Source organism: Urocampus carinirostris, chromosome 3 (genome assembly GCF_059441175.1).
Source record: "Urocampus carinirostris isolate Australia breed hairy pipefish chromosome 3, RoL_Ucar_1.0, whole genome shotgun sequence".
NCBI classification, from domain to species: Eukaryota; Metazoa; Chordata; class Actinopteri; order Syngnathiformes; family Syngnathidae; genus Urocampus; species Urocampus carinirostris.
The window spans coordinates 44,416,438-44,432,630 of NC_142351.1; the positions used below are offsets into that span (position 1 = coordinate 44,416,438).

The 16,193-nt window shown below is 41.5% G+C and overlaps 1 long non-coding RNA gene across 1 annotated transcript; it reads right to left on the minus strand.

Moving 5' to 3' along the window:
* Positions 1-4,581: 4,581 nt before the first annotated feature.
* LOC148369813 (uncharacterized) lies at positions 4,582-7,461 on the minus strand. Its single transcript, XR_015849883.1, has 3 exons — positions 7,288-7,461; positions 6,881-6,967; positions 4,582-5,070 (listed from the first exon to the last, which is right to left on the minus strand). It is a non-coding gene; the product is annotated as an uncharacterized LOC148369813 (long non-coding RNA).
* Positions 7,462-16,193: the final 8,732 nt, after the last annotated feature.

A 16,193-nucleotide genomic window follows, 5' to 3' on the forward strand; every position in this document is an offset into this window, starting at 1 on the left:
GTATAGTGGATTTTTAACGTTTACAATGAATTCAACATGTTTTTCTTTAGTCTGAATTTTAACCAACATCATCCTCTTTTAATGTATATGAGAAAATAGGAATAAAAACAATAATGAGTATAAAAATGAGTACAATTTACCTGCAAATGGATGAGTCACAACATTAGCTTTTTCTGCTGGGACTGATCTCTTTGATCTCTACAAGGGGAATTAATATTTAGTAAAACAGAAACAAAACGAAAATAAACATAAACAGCTTGACAATATCAATCACATTACTATGCATGGTGAGAGATTTGTCAGCTGAGGTTATAATGTTTAAAATTATCTTCTTTTGTGGAGCACCAAAAGATAGGTCTTACCTTTGTAGTTCTCTCTCGTAAGACTAACAACAAACCCCGCCTCCTGGTCACATGTTAGAAGCCAAAACCAAACCCCACTCCATACCAGCAGATGGCACTGTTGGACTCAGCATTGCAGGACATTTACCAAAAACTATACACATATTTCAGCAGGAATTTCAATAAAACAAAAGTTATTATTACACCCGTTACATACACCCCCCTGAAATTCTGCTAAATATGGGAGTGCTACACTAAACAGAAAAAAAAATCACATGCTAAAAAGGCAAATACTGATGAAAAAGAGGACACGAAAACTGGTACAGTATTACAAGGAACAAACTGAAGTGCATGTCAGTTCTAAAACTCTCCCAAAAAGGAGTGTGAAAAGAAAGGAGGCGATCAAACTCCTAACTAAGCACAGACTCAAAGATGCCTGTTACATCTCTGAAATATCAAACATTGTTCCTGTAGTTGTAAGTGCTCACATAGGCACAATTCTTGTTTCTTACTCAAGCTTTGTTACTCAAACTGAAAGTGCATCTCTAATGAACTTAAACTACGAACTAGCAGATATTGCGGACAGAGAATTGTCACCTACCAGCTGGTCATTCATCTGACAAATAAGACGACTAGGAGTCCTGATGGACTGGCGGACCCTAAGACCATAACGGTTAGGTTGAGCACAAATAACCTGAGCTTGAGGGTCTGGGACAGTCAAGTCTAAACAGTCAGTATCAGGGGAGTCTGTGTCCGGATGGTCAGTGTTCAATGGGGTCTCGTCTGGGAGGACAGTGTGTGGTGGGCCCATACCCAAAGGGATCATGTTTTCAGAGCACTGTGATGGGCTTTCCGTATTGTCACTTGAAGTATGGTCAACATCCTGTTCAGGGATGTGCTGGCTTCCTCGACTGGATGTATTGACTGTGAGAGAGTCAGACTGGGCATCAGATCTGCTGTCTAGTGAGTTATCCTCCACCTCTGGATGAACTTGCTCTTCACCTGCCTGTATCACCCAGTTTACTGTACGGACATCACTGTCTTCAACCGCGTCAGGTAAATCAGGACATACATCACTTCCATGCATAGCAGCGTCACACCCTGAGTGTTCAGATTCACTGGCCAGATCATCCTCACAGGGCAAGAAGCTAACAGAGAGCAGCAAATTCCTGTGAACTACCTTCTCTTTGCCCGTCAGGCAATCCTTGACTCTATAGACATTGAGATCAGGCTTGACTGATATGACTTCATATGGGGTCGACTCCCACATATCTGCAACTTTGCATTTCCCCGGGACACCTCTTTTGGCGATCAACACCCGGTCTCCCACGACGAGGGGTGATCCTTTGGCCCTACGGTTGTACAGCTTGGCATGGCGAGTCTGTTCTCTGAGAGTATTCCTCTGTACAATCTGAGCAGCTTCATGTAGATCTTTCTTCAGATGGCTTACAAAGTCAGAGTAGCTAACAACAGCATCATTGGTATTAGCATGTTGAAACATGACATCGACAGGGAGACGAGGGATCCTACCAAACACTAGGTAAAACGGTGCAAACCCTGTTGTCTCATGCTCTGTGCAGTTATAGCAGAATGTGAGCTGCTGTAGCATTTGTGGCCACTTTGCTTTGGGCTGAGGGGGAAGGGTTCTGATCATATCTCCCAATGTTCGGTTAAATCGTTCTGCGATACCATTTCCCATGGGGTGGTACGGAGTCGTATGGGATTTCTGCACCCCTGCCATCTCTAGAAGCTCTTTGATCAGTTTGCTCTCAAAATTGGCTCCCTGATCAGAGTGGATACGCCGAGGGAAACCATAGACAAGGAAGAAATCCTGCCACAGACGGCGAGCAACTTGTTTGGCGGTTTGATTCCTGCAAGGGAAGGCGTGCCCCATCTTGGAGAAATGATCAGTTACGACCAGGACATCTACAGACTTGTTCTCTTGCTCAGCAGTCCAAAAGTCTATACAGACCAACTCCATAGGCTCAGAGGTGACTATGTTCTTGAGTGGTGCACGGTTGTGTGGTTCCGGTGTTTTCCCTACTACACAACGCTGACAGGATTTGACATAATTCACAACATCGCGTTCCGTGCCATTCCAGAAGAATCGTTGCCTCACCAGAGACAAAGTACGGTTCTGGCCTTGGTGACCTGCTGAGTCATGTAAACCATGAAGGACTTTCTGTTTCAATGAATCAGGCACCACAAACTGGAAGATTTTCTTGGCCATGTGAGGATCTTTCCTTATTTTGTAGAGCATGCCATTCTGTATGGTGAGTCTGCTCCAATGCTTCAGTAGTTTCATCACACTAGGCGACTCAACAGCTCTCTCACGCCTGGTAGGTCTCTTGTGTCTATGCACAAAGTACATGGTTCTGCTTATTGTGTTGTCCTGTTCTTGTAAACCAACAAGCTGACTCTGTGGGAGTGCCGTTGACTGATCTCCCTTCTGCAGAAGATTGAAGTTGGCATCCGTTCCCATCACTTGACCCACGCCACCAGTGGACTGAGCACTGAGGACAGCAGCAACTTCTTCTGATGTCACAGAACCATTGGAGCCTGATGGAATTGCCCTTTTTACTGACTCATCTGATGTCCCAGCACTCTCGTCTACAACAGCGTGACAATTGTTGGATACTCTGAACACCTCTTGCACAGTACTGTTGTTCACCCCGTTGACTTGGTCCAAGAGCGAGGTATAGGGCTCGTTAACAAGGCGATGACCCACACATGACCGTACAAATGTCTCACGGCTTAGAGCATCAGCTACTATGTTCTTTGGGCCAGGAATGTACTTCAGGTCAAAATTGTATGCAGCTAGCTTCGCTACCCACCGCTGTTCACACGCATCAAGTCTTGGTTTGGTCAAAATGTATGTTAACGGATTATTGTCGGTCCACGTGGTGAAGTGTCTTCCTTTCAACCAATGGCTGAATTTATCACATACCGCCCATTTCAAGGCAAGAAATTCGAGCCGGTGTGCAGGACAGTTGAGCTGGGAGCGAGAGAGCGTTTTACTTGCAAAGGCGACTGGTCTGGCTACTTTTCCATCAGCTGTGACAGGACTGCTCCAATCCCATCGAAGGATGCGTCGACAGCCAAAATAAATGGCGCATCAAAATCTGGGTGGGCCAGAGTGACCCCTGTCACGAGGTTGTGCTTCAGTGTTTCAAATGCGTTCTGGCATGCATCGGACCAATCTGCAGGCGTCAGCTTCACTTGACCTTTCTTGCGGGCTCTCTTGCGCTTATGCTGGGCACCAGATTCAGATGTGAGCCTGAACAGAGGTTTTGCCTTCGCAGAACATGCTTCAATGAAGCTTTGGTAATACATCACCATGCCTAGAAAAGATCTGATTTTACTAGGGCATGGCGTCTGGCCATCAGACTCCATTAGGTCAGCGACTTGTACGTCATTTATCGCTCTCACCTTCTCGGGGTCAGTCCGAATTCCATCCTCACTGATGACATGCCCAAGAAATTTCACAGTCCGTCTGAGGAAAAAACACTTTTTGGGTGCGAGCTTGAGGTTGTGTTCCTTGAGGCGAGTAAACACCATCTGCAGGCGTTGGAGTGCAACTTCCTCTGTGGGGGCAAACACCATCAGATCGTCGAGGTAACATAATAGGCTCATGAAATTCTGATCACCGAATATCGACATCATCATCCTCATAAATGGTGCTGGGCTGTTGCAAAGTCCCTGAGGGAGCCGGTTGTACTTGTGAAGCCCGAAGGGTGATGAGAATGCCGTGTACTTTTTGTCATCAGGGTGCAAGGGGACATTGTAGTAGCCTGACGTCAGGTCCATTGTGGAGAAAAAGGCATTTCCCCCAAGTGCGGCCAAAGCATCAGCTTAATGCGGTAGTGGGTAGGCATCCTTTATGGTTCTCGCATTAAGCCTTCTGAAATCAGTACATACCCTTAGTTCTCCATTCCGCTTCCATATGAGAACAAGCGCAGATGCATAGTCGCTAGTCGACTTCTGAATAATTCCTTTCTCTTCCATCTCGTTCAGAGTCGTCCTCAGTTTTTCATACTGACTTGGTGGTATACATCTGTAGGGTAGACGGAACGGCTTATCATCAACAAGGTGGATACGATGTACAAACTCTTTGGCCTCTCCACAGTCCATCTTATGGCGAGAAAATATTGACTCGAATTGTTCGATGATATGAAGGAGCTTGTCTTTACACTGCAGCGAAACCTCACATGACTTCAGGTCAATGTCCTGCAATCCCAGAGCTTCCAATGTACGCATCATGTCCTCTTCTGACCTGGGTCGGACCTCTTTGCTCTGTACACTCTGCACGTTGCACTTGACCTCCTCTGCATTGGGCAGGTCTTCCGCTGCGATACAAGGAGACACATCTGCAATTTTCCTGTTTCTCCTCAGCACCACAACTCTGTCCGTGGGATTAAAGACTTTAACAAGCACCCATCCATCTCCCCAGAGTGGAGTAACAACTCGTCCGACAAGGACTTGTCTGGGCCCAGCCTTAGATTGGGTTGGCTCCACGACCACTGTGCTGCCCGCTGACGTCCCGGCCAACTCAGGTAACTTGCCCCAAATAACGTACTCGGTCCGTGGATTCAGCGTCACGCAACTCTTGATTTTTACTGTCCCTACCTTGTCTGGAATGCAATCACCTCTCCATCTCTCTGTGTTAGAAAGCATTGACAGGAATTGACTGTGGTTATCGGACAGACCGTTGTCAGGAGTGGAAACTAATCTCCAATAGCCATCAGTACTTTTCAATTGAGTCAAAATATATTTGATGGCATTGCTGCCAAGGATCATCTGTTCTGTCTGGCCTGGCACAACCATTACTGGCATTATCATTTGGCATCCGTAAACTGTGACGTGAATGTCGTACATGTCTCTGGGAGAAACTTGGTGTCCACCGCAGCCTACAATGACATAGTTATCGGCTTTGTAACTCATCATGTCAGGGAAGTGCTGCAGCAGGGACTTGGCAGTTGCCTCACTTACTGTACAAGCCATCGACCCGCTGTCTAACAGCGCTCTGAAAGTGGGGCCATCTTGCACAAGTACAGGTGTGTAAAACAGTTCGTCAGTCTCCGCTATTCTCTGAAACCCCTGAAAGATCAGCTTCTTTGATGGAGGTATTGTGTTGCTATACAACTCATAAATTGATTTATTATCTTGCATGTCAGGCATCACATTAGAGGTGGGAGGTATACTCAGTTGATCTGCACTGTTCTCCCCTAAGCGCAGATCAGTCAGTTTCCCTGAGGCAGTGGGACAACTTTCGTCACTGGACAATCACGTCGAGAATGCCCTGGGGCATGGCAGTGAAAGCAAAGGTTTTTGTCTCGGCAATGAGAGAGAGCACTGTGTTCGACTTTTTTGCAAATGATACATGGCTTGTCAGTGAAACCATTAATTCTGTCTCCAGGTCGCCTGGTTGGAGCTCGCCTTCTCTCTTGAAACTGGTTTGAGGTACCACGTATCAGAACTTTCTCCAACATACTAATAACATCCGTTAGAGGGACATACTGTGGGCTCGAAGTCTGAGGTGGCTCGTGCATGAGGGTTGGACCATGGTTCACCTCAGCTTTGTGTACGGCAATTTCCGCTCTATTCGCAGATTGTTGTAGGGAAGCTGCTTTGTAGCTCTTCTCAGCGTGGTATTCATTCAGCACCTCTAGTACTTCACATGTTGACCACTTATCGATGGTTTTAGATCTGTAAGTGAGTGCCAGTTCTTTGCAAGGGCAGTTCCTAATAAACATGCGAGCAACCTCTATTTCAGGGTTGTCAAATGTTTTGCCCTGCTCACTCAAGCAGTCAGAGGCAAGGTCAGCTGCTCTGTTTAGTCTCAGCCAGTAGTCATAGGGGTCTTCCTGGTCTTTGGGCAAAGTTGAATAAAAGTCAGCTAAAGGGACAGCAGAGTACTTGGTACAGCTAAAGTGTTTCCTGAGAAGACTATAAATTTTGTCAGGGCGGGTATAGACGTCTATATTACTGTTTCTAATGCCAAACCTAACTACATCTTTAGCTTTTCCTCTCAAATGCATAAGGATTTCCTCTGCTTTCTCTTCAAGTCTCACATTACTCTTTTTAATAAATGTCCTCATTAGATCTTCCCACTCATGTACTTTTATTGAGTCTGAGCCTTCCCCAGTAAATGATGGTGGTTCTTTGAGCTTTCTCTGTGTAACCACCTGAACCTGTGATTCATCTGACACATGACCAGGCTTACTCAACGTTTTTTCTACATCTTGTGTGGCAGCAGCGCTAGGAGCTACTATATTGTGTGACTGTATACGTGAGAAAATGTTATCAGCCAATTTATGTCCTATCTCCTGAATAATACTTGTCATCTGATCAGCTACACCCTCAGAAACGTCACTTGTGCTCTGATTAAACATGTTTCAAAGATGTAAGTAAGTCAAAATCGCCTGCGTAACACGTCACTGTATAGCAGTTTTAAATACTGTGAGCTGATGGCTTCATGAAATGATGTGGCAGGTAGGACAGTCCTTGGTTCGGAGAGCTTGATAGAAGTCACGGGTCACGGCACCAATGTAACCGCGGTGTACGTGTCCCACCAAAGATCCACATTCACGCTGGACTGGATGATGAGGTTTTTATTATTACAGTTTCTGCAAATGGATGAGTCACAACATTAGCTTTTTCTGCTGGCTTTGATCTCTTTGTAGTTCTCTCTCGTAAGACTAACAACAAAGCATATCAAAGAGCTTTCTTTTCACTTTACAGAAAATACATTTTAGAATATCGCAATACATTTTTACATTTTAACAAGATACTTTTAACAAGAGATCGTATAGTGGATTTTTAACGTTTACAATGAATTCAACATGTTTTTCTTTAGTCTGAATTTTAACCAACATCATCCTTTTTTAATGTATATGAGAAAATAGGAATAAAAACAATAATGAGTATAAAAATGGGTACAATTTACCTGCAAATGGATGAGTCACAACATTAGCTTTTTCTGCTGGGTCTGATCTCTTTGATCTCTACAAGGGGAATTAATATTTAGTAAAACAGAAACAAAACGAAAATAAACGTAAACAGCTTGACAATATCAATCACATTACTATGCATGGTGAGAGATTTGTCAGCTGGGGTTATAATGTTTAAAATTATCTTCTTTTGTGGAGCACCAAAAGATAGGTCTTACCTTTGTAGTTCTCTCTCGTAAGACTAACAACAAACCCCGCCTCCTGGTCACATGTTAGAAGCCAAAACCAAACCCCACTCCATACCAGCAGATGGCACTGTTGGACTCAGCATTGCAGGACATTTACCAAAAACTATACACATATTTCAGCAGGAATTTCAATAAAACAAAAGTTATTATTACACCCGTTACATATATATATATATATATATATATATATATATATATATATATATATATATATATATATATATATATATATATATATATATATATATATATATATATATATATATATATATACGTGTGCAGGCACAGTTCTAAGGTCTTGGGAACCTCCTGTGTGGGTTCAAATCCAGCTACCGGACTTCCTGTGCAGAGTTTGTATGTTCTCCCCGTGCTCGCGTGGGTTTCCTCCGGGCACTCCGGTTTCCTCCCACATTCCAAAGACATGCATTTCAGGTGGATTGGCCAGTCCAAATTGTCCCTAGGTGTGAATGAGCGAGTTGTCTGTCCCTGTGTGCCCTGCGATTGACTGGCAACCAGTTCAGGGTGTCCCCTGCCCACTGCCCGATGATTGCTGGGATGGGCTCCAGCACCCCCGCGACCCTACTGAGGATAAGCGGTGCAGCTAATGAGATGAGATGTACTTATATATATATATATATATATATATATATATATATATATATATGTATATATATATATATATATATATATATATATATATATATATATATATATATATATATATATATATATATATATATATATATATATATATATATATGTATGTATATATTTGTGAGTTGTTTGTTATATGTAAATACACAGAAGAGCTAAATGTGAGACACGATTATTAAGGGAGTCAAAGGGGGTAGGATTAAATAAGTAAGTAATGCTTTTTTCTACTCCTTTTCAGACATGTTACGTTAACATTGTTGTTGTTTTTTTGACTAAAGTTAATTTCATTCATTCAATCTCAGAAACTGGACGACATACGTAGTTAGAACACACAGACACGCAATACTGTATATACTGTGTTCGCACACACATCCACACACTTCCATGCTGTGCTGTGGAACTAGCTGCCAACAGAATGTGCCCTGTCTCCCTCTCTCATTAACCACAACTGTCAAATACTCGGGATGCGGAGCAATTAAACTCCATAATAAACCCTTGCCATCAGTTCCTGTTTGTCGATGTTGTTGTTGTTGTCGATGACGATGATGTCGACGAACTCTGCGCTAACTAGTACTTGGGGGTAACACCATCGCAGCCAGGAGACTCCTAGAGCTTGTCTCTGCAAAAAAGACATGCTAGCGAAGACCAGATAGAAATTGATGGTAAACACGCACGAGTCTCGCTCGCGTCTTGTTGCCGAAAAAGCAAACAAAGCTGTGCAAACTGAAGGGTAAGCGCTACTTGTAAATGACGATGTCTTCTGATCGTTTGTTTGTCATTTTGATATCCGGCACTATAAAAATGCCGTGTTTGCGCTAGCTGGTACACCGACGATAAGGCCGCTGCAGCTGATGAACCTGCTTTACACTCGTGTAACCCTTTTTCCAATTTAATTCATCTCGACGTGCCTTTTTATGTTAATGTACACATGTATGATATTAAACCTTAATCAAATTTTGAACCCGGAGTTGTAATGAGCTGAACTTTTAGTGACCTCATGAATAAGGCAATGGAACACGTTTGCTTCAATTGTGCACACGGCGGGAAAAAATGGGACTGGGATGGATTTTCACTTAAATTTTAAGGCCGGATAAAGCATTCTTTGGAATTTAAAGACAATAGCCTTTCTTTGGACGGCTATAAAAACATGTATACAGCTGTACAAGGAGTTTCCTGAACCTGAGACAAAATATGGTGTCAGTTATTCCTATGATCATGCCGGGCAGTGGAAAATCACAAGTAACGTGTCCTGTTCCGGAAGACAGAAAGCTCACATTTCATGTTCTCAGTGGAAATATGGACTCTTTTTTGGAAGGGATATTTCCCTAAAAGAAAAAAAGAAACACACGCACACACACATATGCACTCAGAAAGGCAAACAAAAGTGACAGTGTTAGATTTATTGTCTTCAGCTCTTTTGTCTTAAGTGGCCCGTGTTTGTGTGTTTGCCATGGAAACGAGGGCCTTATTTATCTTTACGGCCCTTTTACAATAACGCCCTGTTTTCCTGACCAAACAACAGAGGAAATATCAGGTCAAGCCTCCTTCCCCTCACTAATGATCAGGTCAAATCAGCCCCACTATTCAAACAGCTTCTTTCCATACACACTTATTGTATTAGTCAGAAATGAAAATTTATATCCTGGCTCTGTACATGTTTTTATGGATCTTTTTGTTCTTCAAGTGGCCTTAATGTTAAAGGAAAAGGGAAGTTATGTTTTTGTATTTATTCTCAGGATGCGTGAAATAAAAACAAGAGGTGCAGTCCCAAAAAGGACTCATCTCCCATAGGACGTCAGGGAGTTTTTCGTCGTTTAAGGATCAGCCGAATCACCCTCCCCGCTTCTTCTGCAGTCATTTGTGCGCAGGCTCACTTTTGAGATTTGATTTGCTGGAAGATATGCGAGTTGCTTCCTCACAGGATTAATCAGTTAAATCCATATATACTCAGCGTTATCATTTGCAAACAGCATTGTCTACTACGTGGGGAAACTATGCCCTCCTCCTTCCTCCAGATCCATGAGCAATTATGATTCCTTTTAAGGAGCTCTTCTTTCCTGCTGTCCTCCAGTCTTGTACAGTGTCTAGTGAAAATATTCCTCCCTTACACAGGACTTTTTGTCATATTGCCATATTCAGGCTTCAGACTTAAAGCCAAAAAACTGAAAACATTTTCCAAGAATCAACAATGTGTGAGACAAAATCACACAGTGTAACCAAATTATTCTAGCTTTACAACAAGAAAACTCAAAAGTAGGTGTTGCAAAAATATTTGCCCTTTGTTCTTTCAACTCAGCCATCTGACTTCAGAAGTTACGTGAATGATCCAATGTCATTAAGTCTTAGTTTAAATACACCTGCTCTTTGATTGGCTTAAAGTCAAGTCAAGCCATGTTTATCTACAGTATATATCCCTTAGTCACAAGTAGTCTCAAAGGGCTACACAGACTCTGTTAAAGGAGACACTGGAGAACAAGGAGCATTATGGAGACCAAAGAATACAACAGGCAGGTCCGGTATAAAGATGTGGAAATTCAAAAGCGGAAATAGGATTCAAGAAGATTTTGTAAATTCTATACCTCTGCAGGAGCACATTACGAGCAATAACTTGAAAATGGAGAAAGCATAAAACCACCGCAAGCTTACCAAGACCTGACTGTCTAAAATTTCGGCCTAAACAAGTAAAAGACTAATCAGAGAATCGACTAAGAAGCCCATGATCAATTGGTTGAGTCAATACTTCAAAATTTTTGGGTGATCTGATGTTTTTGTGAGATTGTTCACATTTCCTACTAAATGCGACTTCTATGAGACTCCTGTGACTTTGGTCGTCTCTTGTTTGATTGCCATCATATCCCGCTTGCGCGGAAGAGAACGTGCGAAGTTACACGCAAGGCATTGTTAGCGAAAGTGCTCAAGGATGCTAACGCCATTTATTGTGCTACCGGAGGCTGAAAAGAGATGTCCCCCAAAATATCAATGAAATCAAAAAGCTCACTTTTCCTCTATTCAGATTCAGATTCAGATTTACTTTATTGTCATTCGTGTACACGTGTATACAGAACGAAATGTCGATATATCTGACCCGCACAGTTTCTTTGAACGTCAGCCGGGATGGATAAGATTAACCATGTCTTCGTCAGAATTTTAGCGCAGTTCGTCATCTCGCGGTTCAATGCCACTTCCAGTTGTTAAATGGTCCAGTTTATTGAATACCTTATACGTTTTCGTACGCCATAGTGCGTTGATAATTTCTAAGTTACATGGAAGAACAGAGAAACCAAGCATCTGCCGTGAGAGAACTGATTAATCAAACGTTCATAAGTTGGAGGAAACTGAGAACGAACTCCGACAAGTTTTTATCCGTATGTTTTACTTTGTAATAAATACTTAAAAAAACACAAATCAAACTCAATTTTGCTGCCCCTGTATTTTTAGATACGCACACTTATATGCCTTGTCTGCCACCCCCTGCAAGAAAATGTACCCTCTCGAGCGCAAACGTTACCAAAACGTCTTCGTATCCAATTTTTGGGGAAATTTAACACTAGAGCACAGAGCATTTTCCCCTTGTATCCGTGAGGGGAAACATTTCCTACAAGCTGAGGGCACTCGTGCCTTATCGGGCCAGTGTGCCTCCAGAAGGGTTCTTTCTGAAATAGTATCAACTACGGGGACTGGGTCCTTTCACACGGTGTGCCTTTTGGGCGTGACAATATGGTAGTTGTACTCTGCATAAATCTGCCCATTATGAAAGAATGAAAAAAATAAAGCCCTTTCTGAAATAAATGCCATAAAAAGGCCCATTTGACGTTTGCCAGAAGCCACATGGGTGATACAAATAACATCTGGAACAAGGTGCTTTTGGTCGGATAAAACCCTTGAACGCATCATGCCCATTGTCAAACACGGTGGTGGCAGCATCGTGCTCTGGGGTTGCCTTTCTTCAGCAGGGACTGGGATATAATTAAAATTGATGGGTAGATGGATAAAACCAGACCTCAATCCTACAGAACATTTGTGGAAGGATCTGAAAAATGCTGTGCATAGGCAATCACCATCAAACCTTGAGGAACTGGTTTGTAAAAAAGAATAGACAACAATGTATTTCTCAAGATTACATAATATACACAAAACCGGCAATGGACATTATTTGGACGAATATTCATTTATTATAAATCATAATATTTGATATATCATAAACCTGGTGTATTTAAATGTTTTTCCTGGGATTTCGGTATTTTACTTTTTAGCGCCATGGAGTCAATTGTATGTGAAATGTTGAGCAACCGCTGTCGAGCAGATTAGGTAGGCGATATTTTAAGAAAATTAAAAAAAATAATGTTTATACACCATAGATATATCAATGCAGTACAAGCAAAACTTGAGGCATATTTTTTCCATCCACTCACTGTAGCTCACTGTGTTTCTTCCTACATAAGAAAGTGACAATTCAGACGACAAGGAATCTGCATAAAAGCACAAGGTGTGTGTTAAGTGCACGTCACAATTAAATTACTTAATGGCTGACAGTTGCACGATATATCACATGTAATTTACATCAAGCGTCAGGGTAATAAAGACTTTGTAAAACTTACATTGAAATTCAATTAGAGTGTTGAATGCATAACCAAAGCCGTGAAAAATGAACTCATTGGGGGGTCTCTTTTCATTACTGCCCCCGGGCAAAAGAGACCATTAATTTAATACATTCCGTGTTTTTTCACATGAGCATTTTTAAGTTGCTGCACATTTCCCGACTAATGTTTCTAATGCAAAGCGAGAGCTCGCCAAAGACTACATTACAGTTCAAGGACCCGCTCACCCCCAACCCCACCCCAGCCGCACTCACACAAGCAATTGCAGTTCTTACCGAGAGTAGCCTTCCCACTTCAACCATTTGTACTTTAAATATGAGCAGCACCTCTACTGTTAGGCAGAGGGAAGAAAAGCTACTGGTCTAGTTCACATTTGGAAGATTGGTAAAGTTAATAGAGGAAACACCAGAGTCAAAATAGTTTGACCAAAAGCAGGCAGTTTATTGAATAATTGACCATGAAATAGACATTGTCTAACTGCAATACAGCAAAACAAAAAAACACAGTTATTTGGTATAAGGTATTAGATGAAAAATCCCAAATTTTGTTAATCTTGGTTTACTACCTCTGTTTTGTTTCGATTTCAATCCAAATCCATAGTTAAGCAGTCCAGAGCCAAGACCGAATAAATAATCTAATTCCTACTGTTATCTTGATGTAAAGCTCTACGATAAACCATATCCTTCTTGGATTCCTGGTCTGGGTAGCCCGCCACTCGCATCACTGAGATTTCCAATTTTCCAAGGAATCGAGGAATTTTCCCAGGAGGGAAAAGAATACCTGGCCAAAATTGGTCTAATTTGGGTTTTCCATCCTTGTGATGTCACACCGTCACCGGATGTAGTCAAAACAAAGAAAAGGAGGGATTTGGTTTTCCAATTCCAAGCAATGTCTTGAAAACGATTGCTGTCATAGATGCGGTCCTGTCTGTTGTCTAGGCTGGCGTGCGTGTTCTGCCCGCAGTGAGCGGTGGCAAAGGACATGCTTTCCGTTCTTGCTTTCTTGTCTTATTGTACAAAACTCTATTGAATCAGGGATAACAAATCTTTATTCGCCAATTAAAAAAATACATTTCATTTGATGATTTAGTCATATGATCAAATATTTACTACAATGTGTTTCCCATCAAATTTTAATATCCAAACTATTTTGTATATCCTGATTTGTGTGCGTGTGCGTGTTTGTGTGGATAGTGTGTGTGTGTGTTTGTATGTGACTTATAGTCTCTGAAATTGATGTTTGTGAATATATACACAGTTTTTCATTAAGCCGCTACAAATATCTTTAGCTAGGTTTTGTGTCAAGGCACCCCCAGTAAATACCAACAAAATCCTCAAATATCTGCTTTATTTGGAGTTATTGCAGCTCCTGACCAGCACCAAACATCCAAGCAGCCCAATCCAATTCATCTAATCCGTTTTACTCGTGTTATTTAATTTTCGAGTTATCCTTCTCCATAGTCATTTCTAACTCACTTTTTATCAGATGTTACATATGGCTTCACCCTGCCCCCAAAAAAGCAGCATTCAGGTGCATATTTGTTTTGAGGTTACTTTGCTACAGGCACTTTTTCTGCCGCGGGAGCGTGGAGTAGGTTATAAACAAGGGAGCAACAGCTCGTCCTAATTAAGTTAGTTCAGCTCTACTTCACCACATTGGACTTGAGACCCTTCATTCAACCACAAAGCCAAAACATAACCGGGTCCCCTTCAACTTCAGCGTCACCCTTAACGAGAGACCCAATTAATATACTGCTTCGTGAACTGTTCCGGCTTGCTAAATGTAGGTTTACCAGGGTTCAATAGACTTTACAACACCCAATGATTAGGAACTCAATTATGGTCTAAAAGGAGCCATAAAGATTGGGTTGAAAGGAAGCAAACTTGTTTGGTCGGGTAGGGATGACGTATCTTTTTACTCAAAGCTAACATAGTGTCAATGTGATGCTACCAACAGTTTACAAACGTTGTAACTGTATTTTCTGCTGGCAGTGATTCAAACAGCAAGCAATGGAAACTGCATTTTTTACCCTCAACAATATTTATTAAGAATACATGATAAAAATGGTCAGTGTGTTGGATAACAGTTGGTCAATATATGCATTTGTAAGTGTGATGCGAGGAAGAAAATGACTTAAAGGGACACTGTTTAATATTTGGTCACTGGATGTGACTGTATTTTGAAGTGATACTTAGTCTTTCACAAGGTTTTTTGGTTTTAAAGACAATCATGTCGGCTCCTTCATGGTCAGCCTCATTTTATGCAAAATAATTACAATTTCTTGAACCGAGTATTAACATGTTAACATGATAGTTTATGTGTTTTTGCTCATTATTTGAATATATATCCATCCATCCTTTTTCTGCACCGCTTATACACACTAGGGCCAGGCAGTATTAAAAATATATATATATTTTTAATTAATTAAGGTATTTTTGAGCACTAGGAACAGCTTCGTAACACACTATATTCCTCTTCAAATGTTTAGAGAAAAAAGGTAATAAAAGTGCAAAATTAATCATGTTTAAATTTGGATCATTTTATACCACCAGTAGAATATTTGGATTTTATAAATTGAAATATTTTTCGTATTTCATGCATATGATTTTTGGGGTGAAATAAGAAACAACTTCCATCCATCCATCCATTACTTGCACCGCTTATCCTCAGTAGGGTCGTCGGGCAGTGGGCAGGGGACACCCTGAACTGCTTCTCAGCCAGTCGCAGGGCACACAGAGACAGACAACTCACTCGCTCATTCACACCGAGGGACAATTTGAATTGGCCAATTAACCTGACATGTATGATTTTGGGATGTGGGAGGTAACCGGAGTGCCCGGAGGAAACCCACGCAAGCACGGGGAGAACATGCAAACTCCACACAGGAAGGTTGGATCTCATGATCTCAGAACTGTGCCGCACACGCGCTAACCACTGCGCCACCGTGCTGTCCAAGAAAAATCTTATTTTAAAAAATATATTAATTGAAATGTAAAAGAGAAAAAGCATTATTATTTCAAATATGTATTGCAATCTTATCTTTGATTGATTAGTTAAAATGTACTAAAGGAAGAGAATAAAATGTAAAATGAGTAAAATAATCTGCTTGATTTTTTTCCTTTTAAATTCAAACTTGATAAAACAAAACAACATTAACATCAACAGAGTTTATTAATTAGTTGTATTTTTCTGCCTAAACTTCAGTTGCTTATGCTGAAGTTACACACACCCAAAAAGAGTCGAGAATAATACTTGTGATTTTGATACATACAATTTCACATCATTCAAAGCACAAAATGCATAAAAAATAAAAGGGGCGGCACGGCAGCTGAGTGGTTAGCGTATCCGCGGCACAGTTGTAAGGTCATGGGTTCAAATCCAGCTGCCAGCCTTCCTGAGCAG